Raw genomic sequence first — 21,682 nt, forward strand, 5'->3', positions numbered from 1 at the left:
AAAGCAGATCTATACTACATGTCACTTACCCCGTGTGCAGGGCATTGCACTAGCCTAGATATCCATGCTTATCCCCACCAAAAGCTAACTAACTGTCACAATGCACAATGTAAGTGGTCGTAACCCAGCTACTGCAATGCCGTGCACATAGGGTAAGCGACATTGCGAATCAGAAGAACTATACTACATTTCTAACTGGAGGTATGTGCTAATATTATTATTACATCTACTACATATTGGGATAGGATCTTGGAGATGGGAATACCCCTTGTAATGCTAGACTGGTCTTAATATGTCCAAGTATGATTGATGTTCTATAACTATCAGGATTAAAGGTGTATTCCAGTACTAGTAATTTAACTACTTTAAGTGTCTAATTTTAGTTTTTTTTTTTTTGCTGTCACTTTTTCTTGGTGGGGGTCAAAATGTGGTAGGAAAAAAAAAAAAATATTTAGCCAATGTTTCTTTGCGCTTTAGTTTCTATTTTCGTTCATTGTGTAATAAAAATGAACTGGCTGTATGATGAAGAGCAAAAGATTTATAAGGGTTTGGTTGTTTTGGACCTGTGATGTCAGTACTCCTTAGCAATCAGATGATCGCATCTGTTGGGTCATTAAGCAGCTTCTATGGCAAATCATTGACAGTGATCGCCTTGCTGAGGGAACAATGGGGGCCTGAAACAGCCCACTTTAGCGTCGCACACCTTTTAAAAGGAATCTGTCAGTAAGATGCTGCATTTTTGACACAGAGGCAGAGTTTTTCCGAAGCAAAGATAGTCGGAGGTTCACTGATCTGAACAAATGCGGCCAAAAATTGTGGAAAAATTTTAGAAAAAAAAATGTTCATCGTAAAATTGTAAAGACTTTGAATATCCCACAATATACAGGACATATCAAAAGACTCTGATATTCTTGAAATCCATGTGTGCAAGGGTCTAAGCCGATGGTCATTATCAGATGCCCCTGATTTAGGAGTCCTAAGGCAACACTGCATTAAAAGGACATGATTTGGTCGTTCAAATCCCTGAATGGAAGACTTCCAGAAATCACTGAGCAATGAACAAATGTAAGTTTAAAGCAATTTAACACAATCCAGAAACACCAGTCTTCCCTGGGCCAAAGCTCATTTAGAATGGACTGAGGCAAAATGGAAAACTGTTCTGTGGTCAGATGAATCAAAATGTAAAATCTTTTTGGAAACCATGAAGGTCGTGTCCTGGAGACTCAAGAGGAGAGGGGACCGTCCAGCTTGTCATCGAGGAGAGGGAGAGCACACACTCTCCACAGCTAGAAGGCCTTATATGGCGTCTCTACTTTTGATTAGATAAGTATATCTTTGCTCAAATCATATTACCTAAATCATCATTCCTGATGAACCTTTGGAAAAGGGGAAACGCGTTGAGTTTATTACATGGTAAGTAGCAGTCTTAGTGACAGATATAAGTCTCCTGAGATTATCTATAGAGTTTACATGTCAAACTCCGGCCCTTGGGCCAAATCTGGCCCGCGACACCAAAACAGCCACCCTTATGTGGGGCCCATTATACTGTATGGAGGACTATGTTGGGCCCATTATACTGTATGGAGGACTATGTGGGGCCCATTATGCTGTATACTGGTTGGCCTGCCACTTTGTTCAATTTTTTAATTTTGGCCCTCTGTGTGTTTGAGTTTGACATCCTTGCTATAGAGAAACTTATTATATTCATCTAAATGCAACTTCAAATATGAGGTTCCTTTTTGTCTGCCTTACAACATGTGACTAATTAAGTTTTGGGTTCAGCCGAGTTCAATGAGTTGCCTTATTTGATATTCCCCCTATTTGGACCTTATGATCATTTAAGCTATTTGTTTTTTTATTAAGATACCACAGGGCAGATTGATCTATATGGTGGGCCATGACCTTTCATCTATTTCTAAATAATAGACAGTGATCAGGATGTTTACTGCAAAACCAGACTGTATCATTCTATAGCAATATAAGCATTAATTGACAATAGCATCAGCACTTTTTCTGATCAATATATAATTTTCCTCCTCTGATTGGGTGTAACAGGGTGAGAAGGGTCAGCTGCTGATGAGCAGGGGCGCCACTGTGCAGGTCTAGGGTGCCAACCTCCGCTGCTAGGCAGGAGGAAGTTTGAGAGACTAAATAGGGATCAGATTGTGTTCCCATAGGCTTGATGATACTGATTGTGTTTGTCTTATATACACTGCTCAAAAAAAAATAAAGGGAACACTTAAACAACAGAATATAACTCCAAGTAAATCAAACTTCTGTGAAATCAAACTGTCCACTTAGGAAGCAACACTGATTGACAATCAATTTCACAAGCTGTTGTGCAAATGGAATAGACAATAGATGGAAATTATTGGCAATTATCAAGACACTCAATAAAGGAGTGGTTCTGCAGGTGGGGACCACAGACCACATCTCAGTACCAATGCTTTCTGGCTGATGTTTTGGTCACTTTTGAATGTGGTTGTGCTTTCACACTCGTGGTAGCATGAGACGGACTCTACAACCCACAGAAGTGCTCAGGTAGTGCAGCTCATTCAGGATGGCACATCAATGCGAGCTGTGGCAAGAAGGTTTGCTGTGTCTGTCAGCGTAGTGTCCAGAGGCTGGAGGCGCAACCAGCAGACAGGCCAGTACACCAGAAGACGTGGAGGGGGCCGTAGGAGGTCAACAACCCAGCAGCAGGACCGCTACCTCCGCCTTTGTGCAAGGAAAAACAGGAGGAGCACTGCCAGAGCCCTGCAAAATGACCTCCAGCCGGCCACAAATGTGCATGTGTCTGCACAAACGGTTAGAAACCGACTCCATGAGGGTGGTATGAGGGCCCGACGTCCACAGATGGGGGTTGTGCTCACAGCCCAACACCGTGCAGGACGCTTGGCATTTGCCACAGAACACCAGGATTGGCAAAGTCGCCACTGGCGCCCTGTGCTCTTCACAGATGAAAGCAGGTTCACACTGAGCACATGTGACAGAGTCTGGAGACGCTATGAAGAGCGATCTGCTGCCTGCAACATCCTTCAGCATGACCGGTTTGGCAGTGGGTCAGTAATGGTGTGGGGTGGCATTTCTTTGGAGGGCCGCACAGCCCTCCATGTGTTCGCCAGAGGTAGCCTGACTGCCATTAGGTACCGAGATGAGATCCTCAGACCCCTTGTGAGACCATATGCTGGTACGGGGCCCTGGGTTCCTCCTAATGCAGGACAATGCCAGACCTCATGTGGCTGGAGTGTGTCAGCAGTTCCTGCAAGATGAAGGCATTGAAGCTATGGACTGGCTCTTCCGTTCCCCAGACCTGAATCCGATTGAGCACATCTGGGACATCATGTCTCGCTCCATCCACCAGCGTCACACCACAGACTGTCCAGGAGTTGGAGGATGCTTTAGTCCAGGTCTGGGAGGAGATCCCACAGGAGACCATCCGCAACCTCATCAGGAGCATGCCCAGGTGTTGTAGGAAGGTCATACAGGCACGTGGAGGCCACACACAATACTGAGCCTCATTTTGACTTGTTTTAAGGACATTACACCAAAGTTGGATCAGCCTGTAGGGTTTTTCCACTTTAATTTTGGGGGTGACTCCAAATCCAGGCCTCCATTGGTTAATAAATTTGATTTCCATTGATGATTTTTGTGTGATTTTGTTGTCAGGACATTCAACTTTGTACAGAGCAAAGTATTCAATGAGAATATTTCATTCATTCAGATCTAGGATGTGTTATTTCAGTGTTCCCTTTATTTTTTTGAGCAGTGTATTTAAGTGTTTATATCCTATGCTTTAAATGATCAATTAAAGGTTACATTTTAAGAATTTTTCTAATGTACAATAATTACGGTGAGTTTGATCATGGAGAGGGACCGTCCAACTTGTCATCGAGGAGAGGGACTGTCCAGCTTGTTATCAGCACATAGTTCTGTATCTCTGATTTTATGGGGTTGATTAGTGCTGAGCAGCTGCACAAGAAAGGTGCTATCCATCTAAATACTGACATCAGACAGCCCCATACACATGCATGCTCGGCTCTACTATATAATTCTTTATAGTTGATTATCAATCTTCCTATATAAGGCAGAGGTCATGAAATTGTGGTTTGGGAACTACACAATTTAGTTACTTATCATACTGGGAGGATTTATTTATTTTCTCTATCGCTTCATTGGGGGACACAGGAAACCATGGGAGTATGCTGCCACCACTAGGAGGCTGACAGTAGGCAGAAAAAAGTAGCTCCTCCCCAGCAGTGTACACCCCACGACTAGCACTAAGTTAATCAGTTTTAGCTTAGTGTCAGTAGGAGGTGGACACAGGTCTTCCACTAGACCCAGATCTACCTTGGTTTTTGGCGTTTTTCAGTAATTTTTTCCCTTTTCCAGAAGGTTCCTCTTCTGTCCCTGGGAGGAAGCAGTGTGAAGAGTCACTTTGTTGTCCCATGTAGAGACAATGAGTACGGCGTGGACTGCCACCTCGTATCCTCATCTGTCTATCGGGCAGGACCCCCAGCCGCTAACACATCAAGAGTGTTCAGGAGATCTGAAGAATGGTCCTGGCCCCCCACTCCTGCCCGCCTGCCCTCCAGAGCCAGATGGTTTCAGGAGGTACAGACGTCGTGCAATCGGAGTTGCCCCCTTGATGGTGAGGTCTGGGTGTCTGATCGTATTTCTGAAACCTGTTCAGGGACGAAGAGGTAACCCCATTTTTTCTACATGTTCCCCTCCCTGTTCCCGGGAGGTGAGAAGAAGATCCGCACAACAGATGGATGTAACAGGGGCTCTTGATTAGTATTTTTGACATATGTGTGCGGCTGTTTATTAACTATGTCTGAATGTGTTTGCGAGTCTGGTCCAGCCATAAGGCCTGTTCTTCACCTTCGTTTTAGTCCTCTGCGCACCTCCCGCCTCTCTGCCTACTTTGGGGTCACAGTCTGTGGGACCTAGCCGCGGTGTTTGGCTCCACCCACTCTTCCTCATCGCGCGGGCTTTTTCTCTGCCCTGCGCAGACACGCCCCCTCAGTGTCGCGGGAAACTGTTTGCCCTTTTCTCTTAGAAAGCCGCCTCTTCCTTCCCGTGGTCACCTTTTTCCGGCACCTGGACTTCCAGCATCTCCGGAGCCTCTCCGGCCAGCCTTCTTGACCCCTCAACACCGCAAGACCCTGCAATCAATTTGCGGGTCCACATCTCTCCTGTAGGTAAGCTCTGCTCTGCAGACTGTAGCTCTCCTCAGCAATTGCTCTTTTCTGTCCCCTAACCTCTGACATTAGTGAGTGAGTCTGTCCACCTTCTGTCATGTCTAATTCTAAAGGAGAGCACTCCCACCCTCTTGCCTCTACTATTCTTCGCAAGCATTTTGTTTGCTCTTCTTGTAAGTGCAGACTCCCTTCAGGGCAGGCTTCTTCCCTCTCTCAGGATTGCAGCAATCCCTCCATCCTCACTACCCAGGAGTCCTCTGCCGGTTCCGAAGAGAGTGGCCCCCGTATCCCACCGTGGGCTACTTCTCGGTCTCAAGCCGTTGCAGATTTTACCAAGGTGTCTCAGACCCTGGTATCCGTGCTGGATGGATTGCCTATCCCCCATCACACTGCTGGTGGTGGATCCCAGGACCCACCCTTACCTCCTTCCACAGTTACCACCAATGGCTGTAAGAGGGCTAGGAGGGAGAATTGCTCCAGATCTTCCTGTCACTCCTTGTACTCCCATGGCCCCATCTCGGCGGCTGGTTTCTTCTCGATTCATCCTACGTAGACACGTCAGCGGATCTGGGTTCCGAAGCTAATTCGGACCTGGACTCTGACCAGACTTCTAACATGAGAGACATGGTTGAGAGTCTTATTGTAGCGATCAATCAGACCCTTAATATCAAGGATACCCTACGAAGCCTGCAAAACAGGTGTTGTCCTTCAGATGGACAAGACAAGCTCCTTGAGTTTTCGCTCCCCCTACAGAATTTGTAGGGGGCCTTAGCAGAGAGTGGGAAAACCCTACCAGACGCTTCAAGAGAAGGAAGAGTCTTGGCATCCTGTATCCCTTTGCCTCAGATCTCACTGAAAATTGGACTGTTCCTCCAGCTGTGGACTCCCCAGTCTCCAGACTATCCACCAACATGGTCCTTCCCGTTACGGACGGGTCTTCACTCAGGGACTCCAATGACAGACTCATGGAGTCCTTTGTCAAGTCAGCCTTTGAAGCATCAGGTTCTACCCCATGCCCTGCGTTTGCCACCACATGGGTGTCAAAGTCGATATCTGCATGGGATAAGCAACTCCGTCAGGGCATCCTTGCGAGAGCCGCGCCTGATGAGTTAGCTGACCAGATCTCACAAGCAGGAAAATATTTAGTGGTCACCTCCTTGGATGCCGCCTCCTGTGCAGTTCAAGCGTCCAGTAATATAGTGGCCATCTGCAGAACCATCTGGCTAAAGGCGTGGCAAGCAGACTTGCCTTCCAAGAAGTCTCTGACCAGTCTGCCATTCCAGGGATCACAACTGTTTGGAAACAGATTATAATGGAGGCCACTGGGGGGAAAAGCTCTCTTCTTCATCAGGCCAAACCTTGGCATCCTCCTTCTAAGTGAAAAGTTCGTCCCTTTCATCCTTTTCGCCACTTCTTGTCTGGGGAAGACTCGTCCTGCTAGGAGAGGCCATAGGCAAGACAGGAAAAGAGAAAGCCCTCTTTCTAACTGACACCCTCCTGGCATCCTTGCAATGTGCAAAGCAGATCCTCCAGGAGAAGGCCTAGAAGATTCTCCTCTGCATGACTCTCCGCTGCCGCCCAGGGAGTTTCCCGGGGTGGGTGGCCGTCTCCTGTTGTTCAGGGATGCTTGGCTCGCCTCTGTTGAGGACACCTGGGTCAGAGAGGTGGTATCTTCAGGATACAAAATAGAATTCATTTTGCGACCCCGAGATCGTTTTTTTGAATCCTGCCCTTCAAGAGACCACTCCCTGGTTCCGTTTTTTTTTTTGCAGCCATTTCCAAAGAAGGACGCTTCGAAGGACGTTCAACCCATTCTGGATCTAAAGTTGCTGAACAAGAGAGTCCATCTACGTAATTTCAGGATGGAATCCCTTTGTTCAGTAATAGCTTCCATGGAATCACAAGAGTTCCTGTGTTCTGTGGATATCCGAGTTGCCCATCTCCATGTCCCAATTTTTCCGGGTCATCAGAGATTCCTTCGGTCATGGTACGGCAGGACTACTTTAAATCCGTCGCTCTTCCATTCGATCTGGCAACCGCACCCAGGGTCTTTACAAAAATGGCGGTGATGGCCATCTTACGGACCAGGGGTCTAGTGGTCATACCTTACCTCGATGACATCCATGTAAAAGCTCCATCCTCCTCTCTAGCCCAGGAAAGCCTGTTCATCACTCTCCACACTCTGTCTCAGCTTGGTTGGATTGTCAAAAATTCAAAATCTTGTCTAGTTCCGTCCCATCGTCTGATTTTCCACACCATTCAGGCAAGGGTCTTGCTCCCCAAAGAGAAGAGAGCACCTCTCCAACAGGGGGGGGGGGGTTGCTCTCTTCAGGCCCTGTGATCTCCATCCCTCTGCTGGGCGGTTCTGGGCAGGATGGTAGGATCTGCAAAGGGGATCCCCTTCACCCAGCTTCGCACCAGGCCACGTCAGTGGACCATCCTGTCCCAGTGGAACAGGTCTTTTCTCTGGCTGGATCGTCCGGTCCGCATCTCATCTTGAGTCAGGGCATCACTAAACTGGTGGCTGCCCCCCCCCCTCATTCGTCTCCCCCCCCCCTATCCACTAGCAAGTGGTTACAACAGATGCCAATCTCCTCAGCTGGGGAGCTGTCTTCCACAACGTTAAGGTCCAGGGCTGTTGGGCGCCGGAAGAGACATCGCTGCCAATCAACATTCATGAGATCAGAGCCATTCTTCTATTACTTCTCCACTGGCAGGATCTTCTTGGGCCAACCAGTTTGACTCCAGCCAGACAACGCCATGGCGGTCGCATATCTCAACCACCAGGAGGGAACTCTGAGACCTTTGGCCATGACCGAAGTCTCCAAAATCCTTCTCTGGCCAGAGAACATGGTCCCGGCGTTTTCGGCAGTGCACATTCCTGGCGTAGACATTTGTGCTTGTGACTTTCTCAGTCACTAGGGTCTAGCGGCGGGAGGATAGGAATCATCAGAAAGTCTTCCATCTGATTTGTCCATGGTGGGTGTCAGTTATTCCACAGAGACAACACCAGGGAGACCACACAATATCTCACCATTGCCGTCACGCTGTCAAGATTTTGTCAGGGATCTGCGAGCACACGGTCCCCACTTCTCTCTCTACGGAGGTATCGGCAAGCAACCAGTGAGTGTATGGCGTCACACTTCTGGATTCCAACGCATGGAATAGGTGTTTACGCCCTTCCGTACGGTCACTGTCAGCTTCCCGATAGCCTGATTATTAATATTATTCGCTGCCACCACCGGCCGAGTTTTAAATATAATACAGGTCTGGCCGGACGCCTGCATTCTGATAGCGTATGGCTTCGGGGGAGGAAATGATTACCGGACAAAAGAAACAGAACTATTAAATGTTATATTTAATCCAAAAGGGAGGCAATGTTTAAGAAAAATATACAAGATTTTACAAAGGAGACATTACAATACATAAGTAGTTACACAAAATAATAAGGATTAAAGAAGAGACTTACTATAAGATCACTGAGACGAGGTGGAGGAGGGGCTCCCCGATTTGATTTGAACGTTATCTATAACCCCTGGCAATGAGTATAGATCAATCTTCAGTTGGCTCTTTTATGCCTAAGGGGAGATCTGCCCACACACCCCTGTGGTGACATCATGTGGGCTTGGGTTCCACCCTTCATGTTTTTATTAAAATAACTAACTTCCCCGATAACTTATCCCTGGTTGCTCGCAGAAGCCCAAAAGTGATACCATATTTTCCGTTATGATTTTACCTTCACTTGGAGACCCCGCATGGCATACCTGCGATCAGTTATTCTGGTGCTTTTGCGCTACAGCTCCAAGGGGTGGGGGGGTTTACAGCGACAGGAAAATATCCCTATTGTTCCCTAGTTGATCCTGTCACTAAAAATATGGATCCCATCATTATCGGATGTATGGAATTTTAGTTATTCCATATTTTGTTTCGGCTCCGAAGGGCCTGGAGTCTGCTGCTGGGGAATTGTCTTAATTATTAGTGAGTGCCTTTCAATTTAATGAGCTATGTTCTCCTCTCTGTATCAGAGGAAAACACAATCGCATGCTAAACGGGTTCTGTAGCACCTCTCTTGTGCCAGCATTTGTCTACCTAGACACTTTTCCTGTGTACTGAGACTTGCATACAGGCAGCTGTGTGAAGTGTTAATTTGCATAGGAGACACTTTAGATTGTCATCTCTGGACAATTACTATAGGGGAGGGGTGAGAGGGACTTCAGGGGAAGAAACAGAATATTTTCAATATTTCTCTGACACAATATTTCTCTGACATCCCCCACTCTTTGAGGTGGAGTAGAGGGCTGATTTACAGATCTCCCCTTTAAGCCCACCTCCTGGCCCACCTTTTCTGCTGATCTGACAAGCCGTGGACCCAACTTGCCCACCACCCTGACCGACTGGGGATCCAGCTTTCCGATCACCCTGACCGGTTCGGGATACATATTCCCCCACACCTCTGACAGGCTAGGGGTACCTTCCTCCCATACTCCTGACAGACAGGGGGACCCATATTTCCTTTACCTTGCCCGGTGGTGGGGCACCCCTTTCCAACTGTCATTGTTACCTTGGGAGCTGTACTCAATATAAGGGAGCTACGACCGGCCATATCACAGTCCGTCGTGACATCGGTCGGCAGACCTATGATCCCCGTGTTTCTCCCCATCCTTGCTCATCACCTCTGGAGCCGTGCTAGTCCTGGGGCAGCTCCCATTGACCGTGCCACTATCTGGCGTGATACTGGTCACCTGCACGGGACGACCTGCTTCCTGGTGTCCATGCCTGCTCACCTTGCCCATAGCACTTATGCTGGCTCGCTTTAGGGGATCCTCAGCAGCATCACCCTGCAGGGTGAGGTGGCTGAGTCCCCCTTTACCACAACACACATTTTTATTATGCATCACATTGACATCATTGACAGTGGCATCATATAACATATCAGACCTGGGAGGTATCGGGCAACCAACCGTCCCAGATCAGTTCCCAATAGCACATTTGTTGGGAGATTCTCCGACACCCCCACTTCCCTTAACCCCCTCCCCGCACCACAGTCCAGGAAAACTCAGGTCATCGGTATGGGACGGTGAACACCCCCAAACCCGGTGACAGTCAGGGTCTTCCCAGGAATGAGTTCCTGTGGTAACACAAACTGGGGGCGGATGAGGGTACGTTCTGCGCCAGTGTCCTTAAGGCCCACAGTAACCGGTTGTAAGTTCTCACGGGCCCAGCCAACCGCCCCACCCACAAAAAAAAATGTCTGCAGTAGGCCCTGGGGCCTCAGGTGTGGTGTTCGCAAGGCTGATATACTTATGACCAAATGGGTCACAAGTATAATACTTACGGGAATCAAATGTAGGCCAGGTGCTGGCAGATGGGGCAGAACCCGCTGAGGGCCGGCTGACTGGAACACTGGGGGTGGTGGTAGGCTTACCCCCTTTCCAGCTGGCTGCAGTTGACTTCCGCACCTCTGGTGTGCAGTTGGCTTCATAGGCATCTGCAATCTGGGCTGCTTTGGCGGCTTCCTATGGCTCCCGGTCAACCACAAACTGTCGCACTTCGACTGGGCAAAGATGAAGGAATTGGTCCTTCACCATCAGATCCTTCAGGTCCTCGAAAGTGGTGACCGACAGTCCTCGGATCCACTGCTCAAAGTTGGTTCTGAGCCCATCCACCACATCACTGTAGCTATCATGTGGTCCACGATGGAGGGCTCTGAACTTTTTCCAGTAAACCTCCGGAGTCAGCTGGTACTTTTTTTTATCAGGGCCTGCATGAAGGCCTCATAGTCTCCATCTTGTTCTCGAGGGAGAGAAGCAAACACCTCCAGAGCTTTTCCTCTGAGCCCTGGGGTTAAATATCTGGCCCACTGGTCCGCGGGCAGCTGATATTTTTGCAGGGATTTGAAAAAGCATGCAGACAGTATGTCCAAGTCTCTGTCCTTTTCCATTACAGGGAAATGCTCAGGACAGGGTTTAAAGCTGTTGGACTCACGGATCTGCAGAGGGATGGCTCCTTCTGAATCCGGGCTAGCTCCAGCTGGTGCCGCTGCTCATCTTGCCACTTTCGCTCAGCAGCCTCTCTGTCAGCTTGGGCCTCTCGCTCAGCTCTCTCAGCCTAGGCCTCTGGCTCAGCCAGGTCCGCTTGGGCCTGTCGCTCAGCAGCCTCTCGATCAGCTTTGGCCCATTGCTCTGCTCTCTCAGCCTGGGCCTGTCGCTCAACAGCCTCTCGGTCAGCTTGGGCCCGTTGCTCTGCTCGGCCCTGGAATTTCATGATCAGCTGCAGTCGTCCGTCACGATCGTTTGCGTCGAGCTGCTAAAAGGCCATCTGCAGGTGGGGGTCCACACTACACTTTTTGCAAGTATGGCTGGCAGCCACAGGTGGGACCCCTGCAGCAGCGCCATCCAGGCCTTGGCTGGCCGCCTCTTCATCATCAGGGTTCTGCTGTCGGATGGGCTCTTCAGCACCTTGCAATAGTTCAGCAGTCATTTGGGCCTTGTTTTTGCCCATGGGGTCAATCTGCCTCAGCTCAGAGAGAGCAGTGATAGTGTCCTTTGACTGCTGGTGATACCAGAGGTCTCCACATGTAGCCATTATTGCCAAATAAAATATAGGACAGAAAAACAAGAGAAGGGAAGGGGACGCAACTGCTACACATATAATAATGTCCCAGATAAAAAATATTAAAACACAGTCTGATTTCTTAAAATTCTGCACAGAATGCTCACAAGAACCGTGCAAGTTTTCAGTGACAGGAATGATTGCTCAATCCAGCCACTGATGTTCTGTAATATCCCACCGCTGCCACCAATTTGTCAGGTATTCCACAGAGACGACACTGGGGAGACCACACAATATCTCACCGTTGCCATCACGCTGTCAAGATTTCGTCAGGGATCCGCGAGCACACGGTCCCCACTACTCTCTACGGAGGTATCGGCAAGCGACCAGTGAGGATATGGCGTCACACCTCTGGATTCCAACTCATGGAATATGTGTTTACGCCCTCCGTACGGTCACTGTAAACTTCCCCATAGCCTGATTATTAATATCATTCGCTGCCACCACCGGCCGAGTTTGAAATATAATACAGGCCTGGCCAGACGCCTGCGTTCTGGTAGCATATGGCTTCGGGGGAGGAAACGATTACAGGACAAAAGAAACAGAACTATTAAATTTTATATTTAATCCAAAAGGGAGGCAGTGTTTAGGAAAAATATACAAGATTTTACAAAGGAGACATTACAATACATAAGTAGTTGCACAAAATAATAAGGATGAAAGAAGAGACTTACTATAAAATCGCTGAGATGATTCAAAATAGGTGGAGGAGGGGCTCCCTGATTTGATTTGAACGTTATCGAACGTGACCAGTTGCTTATAGTATCAATACCCCCCAGGCAGTGAGTATGGATCAATCTTCAGTTGGCTCTTTTATGCCTAAGGAGAGATCTGCCCACACACCCCTGTGGTGACATCATGTGGGCTCGGGCTCCACCCTTCAAGTTTTTATTAAAATAACTAACTTCAGCGATAACTTATCCCTGGTTGCGCGCAAAAGCCCAAAAGTAATACCATATTTTCCGTTATGATTTTACCTTCACTTAGAGACCCCGCATGGCATACCTGTGATCAGTTATTCTGGTGCTTTTGCGCTACAGCTCCACGGGAAGGGGGGGGGTTTACAGCAACAGAAAAATATCCCTATCGTTCCCTAGTTGACCCTGTCACTAAAAATATGGATCCCATCATTATCGGATGTATGGAATTTTAGTTATTCCATATTTCGTTTCGGCTCCGAAGGGCCTGGAGTCGGCAGCTGGGGAATTGTCTTAATTATTTGTGAGTGCCTTTGAACTTAACGAGCTACGTCCTCCTCTCTGTATCAGAAGAAAACACAATCGCATGCTAAATGGGTTCTGCAGCACCTCTCTTGTGCCAGCATTTGTCTACCTAGACACTTTTCCTGTGTGCTGAGACTTGCATACAGGCAGCTGTGTGAAGTGTTAATTTGCATAGGAGACACTTTAGATTGTCATCTCTGGACAATTACTATAGGGGAGGGGTGAGAGGGGCTTCAGGGGAAGAAACAAAGAATATTTTCAATATTTCTCTAACAGTGGGGCACTCCGGATGTGGATCTCATGGCCTTCAGGATGAACAGAAAGGTCCTGCAGTTCATCTCCTGGGGGTTCTCGAAGAGAAATTCCAGCGTCCAAGGCTAAAATTGCTCGCTGGAACCGGGGCGACCATCTTGGAGGCATACCGGGTTAAGAACAGAGCACCTCCCCCTGAGATTAAGGCCCTTTCTACCTGATGCGGTGGGGGCCTCCTGGGCCATTCGCCATCGGGCATCCGCCTTACAGCTTTGCAAAGCGGCGACATGGTCTTCTATTCACACGGTCGCCAAGATCTACAGGGTCCGGACTTACACTTAGGCAGATGCCAGCCTAGGTAGAAGAATCTTACATGTGGCAGTGGCTAGTTTTTCTAACCTGAATGGAGTTTGGGTTGTTTTCCTCCTTAGGGACCGCTTTAGGACGTCCCATGGTTTCCGATGTCTCCCAATGAAGCGATAGAAAAAAAAAATGGATTTTTGGTACTCACCGCAAAATCTGTTTCTCAAAGTCTTCATTGGGGGGGGACACAGCAACCACCCAAGCTTGACAGCACTATTAACGTTTTTTTCTATTGTTAGGGTTGGGTTTTCTAGATTTCCTTCTATGTTCTTCTTTACACGGTGGTTCTCCTACTGCTTTCTCACTAACTGATTAACTTAATGCCAGTCGGTGGGTGTACACTGCTGGAGAGGAGCCAATTCTTTTGTGCATAGTGTCAGCAGCATACACTCATGGTTACCTGTGTCCCCCAATGAAGGCTCAGAGAAACAGATTTTATGGTGAGTACCAAAAAGTATATTCCAGAATATTACCTGTTTTATCTGAAAAACGTGTATGGGTGAGCCATCGCACTATGGATAGCGTATTACACGGATACAGCCAGGGATCATTGCCTTATACTGTGTGCTGCTGCAAAAAAATAATATTCCCTATTGATACTGCTGGGTATGTACACGTTTAGCATTTGAAGCAGGTTTTTCTACTAGGAAAAAACACGCTTAGTTTTCGCATGCACTTTTTCCACCATTTATTTGAATGGGTAATAAATGCTGCAAAAACACTGAAAGAATTGACACATTGAAGATTTCTAAAAAAAAAAAAAAAAAAAAATGCTTTGAAGGTTTAAATCTGCCAGGAAAAAAATAAGCAGCGTGTGCAGATTTCAGAAACCTCATTCACTTTGCTGGTACTTTAAAATGCTGCATTTTTTTCCATGGGAAAATAAACAATGTGTGCACAAGCCCTAATTCCTTCAGTAATACTTCACGGCAATTTTTTCTTCCGTATCTAGTTATATATAGACTCTTCCTTAACACTCCAATACTATCCCAAAATTTCCAAAGCACGGTCTGGTCTGATATAGGTCACTGCGTATGTTTTCCCTTTTCTAGAATACATAGCAGCCTAGACAGGGAATTATCCAAGATTTTATGGACCACACCAATGATAATAAATATCAATCCAATTGAACCCTAAATGAATGGCACAAAATAAATAGTCATTGACTAAGTGGTTTTATTGGTTTTTATGTCCAAATTTCCTCCTCTTGGTGATGTCCGTGCCCTATCAATCCCCTGAAATATATGACTTTTGGGGTCACTTGTGACATACCCACTGGTGTTTTGCCAATGAAGCATCATCTCTTCTCATGATGTTAGCTATATGGACAAAAATCTTCCCGAATAGACTCATGGTTTCCCCCACATTATCCCAACCCATTGTAGCCCAACTGGATTGACATCAGGTGTTGATAGCACATGCCTAGGATATATGTTACTCCTAAATTTATCGTCGAGCATTGAACTCAACAGTTGAGGGACAGTTCCTCCGTAATCTGAGCAACTGGCCCTTGGCAAATCTTCAATTTAGAGGGAGGGGATGATGGCTTTCAGTGTTGGGAGCGGACGTCATGTAACCACAAGTATGTGTTGTCCACACCTCCGGCCACATTCAGACTAAACTTACTCTGCTTTGCTATATTCACTTGTATTGAGTGGGGCAGTGCACGTCTACTCCGCAAGTGACCGTATGCATGCAGATTGCATACTTGTGGTCACATGATCGCCTGCTCACGACACTGAAAGAATCCTGACAGCGGTTGATGCACACACTGAGGATGCAGAAGTCTGCAGTCATACAGAGTCACTGCAGACTTAATCAAACCTGGACAAACCCTTTAACTAAAACCACTGCATTAGGACTGATCACTGCCACACAGTGACCGTATAATGGTAATATCAGGTTTACACCAGCGCTGTGTAGTCCATATGTGTGTGCACTGTGCAGGTTCTCACCAGTCACTCTTGCTGACTGTTGTCATTTATTTTCTTTTTTCCTTTGCATTTGGCCCAGGCCGTCATGACTTCTTCTTCCGTCCATAATTTGTCCCTGTAAAATATAACAGAGACATCTTTACTTTACTACTTTTCCAAAACCCTCCTCACATTCTACAACCTCTACAAAAACCACAACTTGTGCTGCCTTATAATCATTCCCGTGTCTCTTTACAGCTATACAGTAATAATGTCACTTTGTGCTACCTCCTAATAATTCCCCTGAGCCTCCTTATAAAAAGGACACTGCACCTCCTTGTAATAATACAAACACCCCCTGTGCTTTATTATAATAATAATTATAATAATATTATTTATTATTATTATTAATAATAATGCCTCCTTGCTTCCCCATAATGATAACGACCCCCCATTGTGCCTCCCTATAATAATGACCCTCAGTGCCTCTTTATTGTAATAATGCTCCTGAGCAGGAGCGTACATAGGACTTTTTCTATGGGACCTGTTATTTCTATCACGTCAGAGTCAAAGAAGAGCATATCTCCCAACTTTCTAAGAAACCGAGCAGGACATGTATTGCAGCACTTACATTTATTTTCCCTCTACTAAAGCCTCTAAGTAATCTCACCCACTAATATATCTCTCATGACCCCCCGTAGATTATTATGCCCTACATATTAAGATGGTCGCCACACTCCACCCCCAATATATGGTGTGAGGTGCACCACAGACCCCTATATAAAGTATGTCCCCAGTAACCACCCCATACAGTATGAAGGTCACCACAGCCCATCACATAGTACTGTATAATGTACCCCATATTACCTCCACGCCATATAATGTCCAGCACAGCCCCTACACACTATGAAGATCTCCCACAGATCCCTATATAGGATGATGATCCTCCAACAACCCCCATATAGTATGATGGCCCCACAAACAGCACCCTATATAGTATGGTGGTCCACCCCACAACCCCAACTATGATAGTCCCCCAAAAAGGAACATATATGTATTGTGTTCCCTCAAACAGGCCCCTACACAATACAATGCCCCCCCCCCCCCCCAACAGCACCTACATAGTGTAATGGTCCCACCAAACATTCCCTTATAGTATGATGGCCCCCCCCCCCCAGCTCCCAAAAATACTTCTAACTTACCTAATCTTTGCTCCTCGTCCTCTGCAGCGACCGTCTACTGTTCTGTGCCGTCTCTCAGTGGACACTGACTGTGCGATGCAGTGATGTCATTGCACCGCAGACGTCACCAGCGTGCAAAGGCTTTTGCCAGAAGGGATGCCGGTGGCCTGTCTGAGTAAGTGACAGAGCCTGCAGCTCTGTGCTCAGTCACAATGGTTGATAATAGTATCCTGATAGGACGCCAACAGAGCACAGGCATTTACCTGAACTGCCAGATGGCCAGTTCGGCCCTGGCTATTGGCATCTAGGGGCTTCCTAAAAAATAAAAATAAAAAAAAAAAACTGTTGTTGTCAAATAACCTAACAGCGATTAACCAATCGAAGAAGGGGGGTGGGGGGGGGAATATAAAAAAAAAAAAACACCAATTATGCGACACTAGTCCCTACTCACGGACAAGTGAGGCTGGGTAGTCAAGAGGTCCTGGGTTTGATACCAAGAGGGCTCGTCATAAACAAAAGGGGTAAGGCGAAGGCGTAGTCAGGTCATAGTCCAAGGTCAGTATTCCGGGAAGGTAGCCGATCACAACAAAAGGGCAAGGCAAACGGATAGTTAAAGGCAAGGTCCAAACTTGGCAACAAATATCAAATACAGGAACACAGAGAACAGAGCAAGTGCACACCATTGGAGCAAAGCTACAACTGGCACTAATTAGAGGCAGAGAGCCAGCTAATCACTCGAATAGCAGACACATGGAGGGAGCTCCAGCACGTCACAGCCCTGACTGGATGGCTGAATTTTCCACCATACCGACAGTTCAGTATGACCGAGCCTCAGATTGGACGGCTGAACTGCCAGTCACAATACTGACAGCTCAGCACGCCCCTGTCCTAGATAATTGGATGGCTGAACTGTCACTCACCGCGTCCAGACACAGATAGGCGGAATCGTGACAGATTTCTCAATTATCTCTGAAGTGAATTTGGGAACCATTTCATTCACATTCAACTGTTCCAAAAAGTCATTCAATAACTTAATTGTAGTAGTCCAAAGGATCAGGACATCATCTATGTACCTGGGCCGTAAGCACATAGACAATCCAATGCCTCAGTAAAGAGCACAAACCCCTCTCACCAACCCCAGAGTAGATTTCTACATACAGCAGGGCACACATTCTCCCCATCAGAATGTCCTTTAGCTCATAGAAGAACCTTCCATTAAATAGGAAGACGTTACCATTGAGGAATAAAATTTAAGAAGGAATTGGACCAATGCAAAATGTTTCTTGAGGTACCTGACTCTCATACCAAGAGAATACACAGTCCCTTTTCATAAGGCATAGATCTCTATAGTCTTCAATATGTCCTAGAACATCCCTGACATAAGAGGAAAGATAGCACAAAACAGCACCAAAGTACTAATCCCTATGCAAAAAACAGTGGGGTGACCCTTTATGATTATTCAACAGTCATCGATGTTGGGTAAGCAATAAAAAGTCACAGTTTGGGGGTAATTAGTATTTAGTAATGTTATTATATCTCCTTACTTCTACGTCTGGCTCACCACTTGTGGGGTCTTTTCCTCACCATTGTTGTATCACAGTCTGAGGAGTTAATTTCTGATTTGAGAATTTAAGTAACAGTGTGGGGGATCCAACGCCCACCATACATCTTAAATATGTGCCAGCCAATTGTTTGGCCAGAAGCTCTCTCTCCTATATACAAGAACGAAAGTTCTGTATGAAAGAGCCACCGCTAGACTCTTGGCAGGGGCTTCCTTCCGGGAAAAGAAAAAGTATTGGCAGTCCTAAATCTGAGACTCTGGATCCTTATCCCCCTCAACACCATCTGTCTGGTGCCCCCGTATACACATTAGATTGTCAACTGAACACAGCAATATCATTTATGGGGGGGGGGGGGCTTTTCTCTCATGGCAGGTACAGTTGGTATTTTAAGTCCCTTAGGGACCATCTTTCTTCCATAGATCTAGCACCTCACAGTCTCTGCTTTTCATTGTAATTTGTTTAGATGCTACTTGCATGGAGATGGGTTGTGTGGTCACTGGCACTCTACTTTCTGAGCTACTTGTCTATTATTCCCATCTGGAAACCTTCCATCGGCCCGATAAATAGAAGATCTATTAGAGGTCTGAAGTATAAAAAGGGAATGCATCAGAATTCTTTAAAATCAGGTTTTAATGTATTTATTTTGGTAATTTTTTTTATTGTTCATGTAGCAATTTGTATTGAAAATGAAATTAGAAATCTTGTAATTTTCACAGTGCCCATTAGGTTTTTTTTTTTTAGTTTGTAACTTCTTGTTTCAGGAAACAACACATGTACATAGCCATAAAGGTCAGACCATTTGTAGAGGTTTCCTTTAAGTAGTAGATAAAGATGCTACCTCCTCATCGGCCGTTTGACTGTGCCATACCTCTTCTACCAAGTAGTGAACCACACACATGGAGAATTTATCCTCTTTCTCTTCCTGACATGGAAGTGATGTCTGCGTAAATAAAAGATAATCTGGAAGGGGAGAGAACTCGGAAGTCTATATCTCTATCCGATGCAGTTTTTTTCTTTGTAAAGAAGACTATGGATTGGGCTATCGAGCTTTGGCAAAATCTCCTTGAAGGAGTTAAGTTTCTTGTGAACATCTAAAAGACCATCAAAATCTGGACTATCTTCAGGCAGCTCAATGGTCATTCTTCTTTTCGCAGTTTGATTTCATCTTACCTACCTTTCAGTCAGAAATAAAACAGATGCTCTTTCCAGATCCTTTGATCTAATTAATGCCTCTGAAGGCGCACCCTTATATGTAATTGAAGAGGGACATATCCTTTCTTCTAATTCTCCACCTAAAGGATGTTCTCCCGTATCAAAAGCACTTTGCCAGAAGTCTTAATCTGGGGCACATGTGAAAAAACAGTACTCTTGTCCAGCACTCAATCTCCAAATTTTCCAGTCCCCCTTCAGCTCTTCCCATTTGACAACAAAGCTTGGGCTGAACCTTCTATGGACTTAGTTCTAGATCTTCCAAAAAGTCCTGTTTTGTTCCATTTCCTGGACTTCCATCAGCTCCACAGCTGACCCAATTATGCTCAAATAAATTGTCCAGTTCTGGTGTGCAATTTGTTTACATGGGAACTCTACAAGAATCTAAAAAATTAAGTCTTTTCCTTGCCTTTCATCCCCAAAGTAAAGGCAGACATGTCTGAGATGGTTTAGTGAATCTTCATTGAGCAGAGGATTGGACATGATGACCCTGGAGGTCCCTTCCAACTCTAACATTCTAGGATTGTATGACAAACTGAAAGAATCAGTCTATGGAGCAATAGCTACCTTATCTCTTGTTTCCCATGAAGTTAATTGGCCAGATTTGCTTCCCTAAGCCGAATTTACCCATAACAACTTTGAGTTTTCTGGAAAATCTCCCTTTGTCACGGTTTATGGTCGAAAGCCTCCAAAGGCCTGATTCATCAAAGCTTTCACGCCAGAATTGTGGTGTAAATTTTGTGACTTTTCAAAGCATTTAACTTGGAGTTGCCCCTAAATTTTGCGACTTTTGGCATTTTCACGGCAGTTTCGCCCAGCTCTCACTGGACTGAGATTTCCTGAAAACGTGACCTGTTGGTGGGCCTTGAGGACTGGAGTTGGGGAACCCTGATCTAGGTAACTAATAAAATATGGCTCTGCTGCTATTAACCATATCCTTGCTGCAAGTTCCTGATTGAATATGAATCTCTCTGCTATTAACTATATCCATGCTGCAAGTTCTGAACTGCATATACGTCTTAGTTGTAACTATCCTCCAACAGCTCCTATGCGACTATCCTCCAGCAGCATGGACGGTTTCCAGCTTCACTTGCCCATCGGCTGGCCCAGTGCTTGCTGATCCACATTCTCTCTTTTTCTGCTCCATCACTGTGCTGCTCACCTTGATCTGTGGCTTAGAAAATCCTCCTTACCAGGCAAGCTCTTGACGCCACCACTTATGTTGTACATCAAAGCACAAAGCCTGCAGCACATTCAATCATAAATTCCATTATCATAAAGAAGTAGTGCCTAGATTAATTTGCAAAACACTAGGAAACATAGAACTTTATGTAACAAGTCAGAACATACCTCAGTGAGCCAGTAACTTCCCTGGTTCAATACAACAATACAGTTCAGTGATGCATCTTTTTGTGAGGGGGTGTGGAGGAACTTTTCAGGTCAACACCCTTACATAAAGAAAGACGCATTTACACTGCCATATTAGCAGGTCATATGAGGACAGTATACATTTTGTTATGTAGTCATCCAAGTCCTGATTCTTTACAAAACTGATATAAACTTTTAGTCATTTATACAAAAAACATGCAAATGGTCTCATTAAAGAGGACTAGAACTCTAGCACATCTAGACTTCTAGTCCTCTTCCTCTCTCAAGTGGCAATTTGCATATTTATATTCCCAGAGGAGCATGCATGACTTATAAAAGTCTCCTTACTCTGACATGCCAGGCTAGGCATGTCACTCTCCACAAAGAGTCTATCTAATGGAAATGTCCAATTTCACACTTTGTTTTTTTTGCCATGATTGTCTGAAATTGTGCCGAGAAAACAATTTCCACCATCTGTGAAACTCAAGTATCTAACCGCTTCCTCCCGGCTGTCTTCTTCCATAGACCATCCTGGTGCCATCAGTTTCCAAACGAAAGACACACAAACATCCGAGTGGCCACATGATACAAAAAGGAAGTGTTATTTATTAAACAAGACCACCTTCTTCCATTGCTCCATTTTCCTGTCCTTTGTAAGTGCTCGAAAAAGACATTGGTCAGCATGGGTGCTACACAACAATTTGTGCTACAGAAGTTCTGTGTGATCGAGCCAGATGGACTGTTTAACATGAGCCAGGATCTAAAGTTTTATTGGCTGCAATATACCTGTATTGT

The 21,682-nt window shown here is 45.9% G+C and overlaps 1 long non-coding RNA gene across 1 annotated transcript in view; it reads right to left on the minus strand.

Moving 5' to 3' along the window:
* Positions 1-20,941, minus strand: part of LOC141172313 (uncharacterized) — a 23,395-nt gene extending 2,454 nt beyond the window's left edge. The window contains exons 1-3 of the long non-coding RNA XR_012252453.1: positions 20,870-20,941; positions 16,770-17,063; positions 15,610-15,703 (exon numbers count right to left, since the gene is read on the minus strand). This is a non-coding gene — a long non-coding RNA (uncharacterized lncRNA). The remainder of the gene's footprint in view (positions 1-15,609; positions 15,704-16,769; positions 17,064-20,869) is intronic.
* Between the last annotated feature and the right edge of the window lie 741 nt (positions 20,942-21,682).

The sequence above is a fragment of the Phyllobates terribilis genome, unplaced genomic scaffold (assembly GCF_046119375.1).
Source record: "Phyllobates terribilis strain yellow unplaced genomic scaffold, ASM4611937v1 Scaffold_12__6_contigs__length_324123572, whole genome shotgun sequence".
NCBI classification, from domain to species: domain Eukaryota; kingdom Metazoa; phylum Chordata; class Amphibia; order Anura; family Dendrobatidae; genus Phyllobates; species Phyllobates terribilis.